The sequence below is a fragment of the Odocoileus virginianus genome, unplaced genomic scaffold (genome assembly GCF_023699985.2).
Source record: "Odocoileus virginianus isolate 20LAN1187 ecotype Illinois unplaced genomic scaffold, Ovbor_1.2 Unplaced_Contig_371, whole genome shotgun sequence".
NCBI classification, from domain to species: domain Eukaryota; kingdom Metazoa; phylum Chordata; class Mammalia; order Artiodactyla; family Cervidae; genus Odocoileus; species Odocoileus virginianus.
The window spans coordinates 1-5,075 of record NW_027224688.1 but is presented as its reverse complement, the minus strand read 5'-3'; the positions used below and the strand labels follow the sequence as shown (position 1 = coordinate 5,075).

Below are 5,075 nucleotides of genomic sequence, written 5' to 3'. Positions count from 1 at the left end.
TTTTTTGCCACTAAGCCACCTGGGAAGCCCTCAAGGTTCTTAGTCTCATCTTTTAAGGAAAGTAGGATTGAAGGGAAACCTGGCATGCTGCGGTTCCTGGGGTCACAAAGAGTCAGACACAATTTAGCAACTGAACAACAACAACAGCATCGAACTGAGTAGAATGAAGTTATAGAGTTTTTCTGTCGCTATTACCCATCTCCCCCCAATAAGGTGGGATTCTATCCCTGGGTTGGGAAGATCCAGGAGGAGGGCATGGCAACCAGGACATGGCAACCCACTCCAGTATTCTCGCCTGACAAAATCCCAAGGATAGCGGAGCCTAGAGAGCTACAGTCCATGGGGTCGCAAAGAGTCGGACACGACTGCAGTGACTGAGGACAGCACCGCCCCGCAAGGTGGATAACATCTGCTTGTGAATGAGCAGAGATCCCATTCATCTCTCCTAGCTTCTTGATCTGAAGCCCCACCCCTTCCTGTACCCCAGTATCTCACCAACAGTTAAGGACAGTATGCGATTCCAGCCGATGATGAAACCATACACCTGGCCCATGATGCTATAGCTGTAGAGATACATAGAACCAGAGCGTGGTACCCGGGCCCCAAACTCTATATAGCAGAGCCCAGACAACAGAGAAGACAGGGCGGCCACCAAGAAGGAGAGGACGATCGCTGGTCCAGCAATGTACTTGGCCACTGCACCAACCAGGATGTGCACACCAGCTCCCAGCATCCTGCGCACACCTATGACCACCAGGTCTAGGGTGTTCAGACAACCAACCATGTGATGCTCAGTCTCCTCTCTGGGCCCCAGTGGCCGCCTGCGCACCAGCTTCTGACCAAATTGGCGAGCATACTGAAGTAGCATCCTAGACAGAGGTCACGAGGCTACGATCTGCTGAGGAAACAAGATGCAAAGCCGTCAAGATGATGAATCCCCCACTTCTTCTGACAGACACAACAGCTCCCAGCTCCTTTGAATTTCATCTGGAAAATGGGTCTCTCCACCCTCAGGCTGGAGCCGGGCTGACCCCCTGCACTCTGGGGTTGCAGAGGTCTCTTTGGGAGGATGTGAACTCAGCACCCAGTCTCCTACAGAAGAGGGTGACCCAAGACTTACTGGATCCTTGGAGCAGAGCCTGGAGCACTGGGGCAGTCAGGGAGGCTGAGGTTAAGCCGTGTGGGGCTGGAGCTGAGACATCTCTAAAAACTGAAGGGTGAGTCCCTGTGAAAAAAAGATAACTTTTTGTTGGGGTGGGGATGGAGTTGGGGGCGGGCAGGGAGCAGTGTTGCTATCAGCCCTTGATTCTTCTGTGGTTACCTCAGGGGGTGCTTCTGAGAGGTTTGTTTTAAAAATTGTGTTGTAATACCCAGAATGTAAAATTAACTATTTTAACCTTTTTTTTTCCATTTATTTTTATTAGTTGGAGGCTAATTACTTTACAACATTGCAGTGGTTTTTGTCATACATTGAAATGAATTAGCCATGGATTTATATTTTAACCTTTTTTAAGTGTGTAGTTTAGTTAAGTACATTTTACATTTTGGGCAACCAAGCTGTAGAACTTTCTTCATCTTGTAAAATTGAAACTGTACCCGAAGAAAACAAGTCTTCCTTTCTTCTCCACCAGTCTTGGCGACCACTATTATACCCTCTGTCTCTGTCAGCCTGACCACTCCAGAGCTAGTGCTAAGTTGCTTCAGTCATGTCCAACTCTTTGGGACCACTCTAGGTGCTTCATTCATGTGGGTTCATGCAATACTTCTTTTTTGTTTTCAGGCTTTACTTAGTATAATATCAACAGAATTCATCCTTGTTGTAGCATGGGTTAGTATTCCTTTCCTTTTTAATTCTGAATAAGGAAAAGGAGTACGTCAAGGTTATATATTATCACCCTGCTTTCTTAACTTATATGCAGAGTACATCATGAGAAACACTGGGCTGGATGAACTGAACTGAATACGCTATAGTATTATGAGTACATACCACACTTGGCTTATCCATTTCTTGGCCAGTGGACACTTGGGTTTCTTTCATGCTTTAGTTACTGTGAATAATGCTGCTATGAACATGGGTATACAGATATGTCTTCCAGAATGTGCTGCTTTCCAACTCTTCTGGGTATATACTCAGAAGTAGAATTGCTGGACCATATGATTTTAAGATTTTTATCTGCTTGTGATGGAGAAAATGTTCACATATTGAGGATTATACAGTGGAAGTGAGAAATAGATTTAAGGGACTAGATCTGATAGACAGAGTGCCTGATGAACTATGGACGGAGGTCCATGACATTGTGCAGGAGACAGGAATTAAGACCATCCCCAAGAAAAAGAAATGCAAAAAAGCAAAACAGCTGTCTAAGGAGGCCTTACAAATAGCTGTGAGAAGAGAAGTGAAAAGCAAAGGAGAAAAGAAAGATATACCCATTTGAATGCAGAGTTCCAAAGAATAGCAAGGAGAGATAAGAAAGGCTTCCTCAGTGATCAATGCAAAGAAATAGAGGAAAACAATAGAATGGGAAAGACTAGAGATCTCTTCAAGAAAATTAGAGATACCAAGGTGGAACATTTCATGCAAAGATGGACTTAATAAAGGACAGAAATGGTAGGGACCTAACAGAAGCAGAAGGTATTAAGAAGAGGTGGCAAGAATACACAGAAGAACTGTACAAAAAAGATCTTCACGACCCAGACAATCACAATGGTGTGATCACTCACCTAGAGCCAGACATCTGGGAATGTGAAGTCAAGTGGGCTTTAGGAAGCATCACTACTAACAAAGGTAGTGGAGATGATGGAATTCCAGTTGAGCTATTTCAAATCCTGAAAGATGATGCTGTGAAAGTGCTGCACTCAATATGCCAGCAAATCTGGAAAACTCAGCAGTGGCCACAGGACTGGGAAAGGTCAGTTTTCATTCCAATCCCAAAGAAAAGCAATGCCAAAGAATGCTCAAACTACCACACAATTGCACTCATCTCACATGCTAGTAAAGTAATGCTCAAAATTCTCCAAGCCAGACTTCAGCAATATGTGAACCGTGAACTTCCAGATGTTCAAGCTTGGTTTTAGAAAAGGCAGAGGAACCAGAGATCAAATTGCCAACATCCGCTGGATCATCGAAAAAGCAAGAGAGTTCCAGAAAAACATCTATTTCTGCTTTATTGACTATGCCAAAGCCTTTGACTGTGTGGATCACAATAAACTGTGGAAAATCCTGAAAGAGATGGGCATACCAGACCACCTGACCTGCCTCTTGAGAAACCTGTATGCAGGTCAGGAAGTAACAGTTAGAACTGGACATGGAACAACAGACTGGTTCCAAATAGGAAAAGGAGTACCTCAAGGCTATATATTGTCAGCCGGCTTATTTAACATATGCAGAGTACATCATGAGAAAATGCTGGACTGGAAGAAGCACAAGCTGGAATCAAGATTGCCGGGAGAAATATCAATAACCTCAGATATGCAGATGACACCACCCTTATGGCAGAAAGTGAAGAAGAACTAAAGAGCCTCTTGATGAAAGTGAAAGAGGAGAGTGAAAAAGTTGGCTTAAAGCTTCAACAACATTCAAAAACGAAGATCATGGCATCTGGTCCCATCACTTCATGGGAAATAGATGGGGAAACAGTGGAAACAGTGGCTGACTTTATTTTTCTGGGCTCCAAAATCACTGCAGATGGTGACTGCAGCCATGAAATTAAAAGACGCTTACTCCTTGGAAGGAAAGTTATGGCCAACCTAGACAGCATATTGAAAAGCAGAGACATTACTTTGCCAACAAAGGTCCATCTAGTCAAGGCTATGGTTTTTCCAGTGGTCATGTATGGATGTGAGAGTTGGACTGTGAAGAAAGCTGAGCACCAAAGAATTGATGCTTTTGAACTGTGGTGTTGGAGAAGACTCTTGAGAGTCCCTTGGACTGCAAGGAGATCCAACCAGTCCATCCTAAAGGAGATCAGTCTTGGGTGTTCATTGGAAGGACTGATGTTGAAGCTGAAACTCCAATACTTTGGCCACCTGATGTGAAGAGCTGACTCATTTGAAAAGGCCCTGATGCTGGGAAAGATTGAGGGCAGGAGGAGAAGGGGACGACAGAGGATGAGATGGCTGGATGGCATCACTGACTCGATGGACATGGGTTTGGGTGGACTCAGGAGTTGGTGATGGACAGGGAAGCCTGGTGTGCTGCAGTTCATGGGGTCTCAAAGAGTCGGACACGACTGAGCAACTGAACTGAACTGATTGCGGAATGGGGAAGTCATTTTGGCTTATTTGTGGTTCAGCTTGAACTGTGTGTGAACTAAGACAGCCTGCCTGACTCTCACAGCTAATCTGCATTAACCATTGAGATAAAGAACATCTGTTTTGAAAATAAGGATGAACAACTCCCTTCTTATGGCGTCAATGAAAAGAGATGGTTCCCTTCCAGATGGTGTCCTGGTGCCTGAAGAACTTGTAACTATGGTCTCTGCCTATTTCTGTTGCTCACCCAATTGAATCTCTTAAATTCTGTCATACTCATCACTGTTCTGAGTCAAGTGGCCTCTTGGGGGTACTGTAACTCCCTTCACCCAATGTCACTTTGGCTTGATATAATCGTCTTAACCCTACAATTGTCCTTCCAGCACCTCAAGATGACAACAACCCTGACTGCATGGTGCTAACTGACTACCTTCTTACTCCTATACCTGTACTATTAGGGTGGCTCCTAACCCCATATGACTAATGCCCTTCTAAGAAGAGAATGGAATGCAGAGAGTGAGAGATACAAAACACCTACATATACTGAATTTCAGACAAAGAGTGACTATTCAAATATATATTTCAATACACAGCTTTTGTATAAATGCATATTCGTGCATTTTATATAAATACATATTTGTGCATTAATTATATTTATATTTTAAATCTGTACAGATACATATACATGTACAAGCACAAACATACACTCAAAGATTGTGCCTCAAAGATACTGCCTTTTCTTATCAATTGAAGGTTTGTGACAATCATGTGATTGTTAGCATTTTTTCTTTTTACAAATACAGTATCTTAAAAGTACAGAAGAA

General features: G+C 43.5%; 1 long non-coding RNA gene across 1 annotated transcript; it reads right to left on the bottom strand.

Moving 5' to 3' along the window:
* Positions 1 to 6: 6 nt before the first annotated feature.
* LOC139034309 (uncharacterized) lies at positions 7 to 2,405 on the bottom strand. Its single transcript, XR_011486704.1, has 3 exons — positions 1,988 to 2,405; positions 1,121 to 1,225; positions 7 to 898 (listed from the first exon to the last, which is right to left on the bottom strand). It is a non-coding gene; the product is annotated as an uncharacterized lncRNA (long non-coding RNA).
* Between the last annotated feature and the right edge of the window lie 2,670 nt (positions 2,406 to 5,075).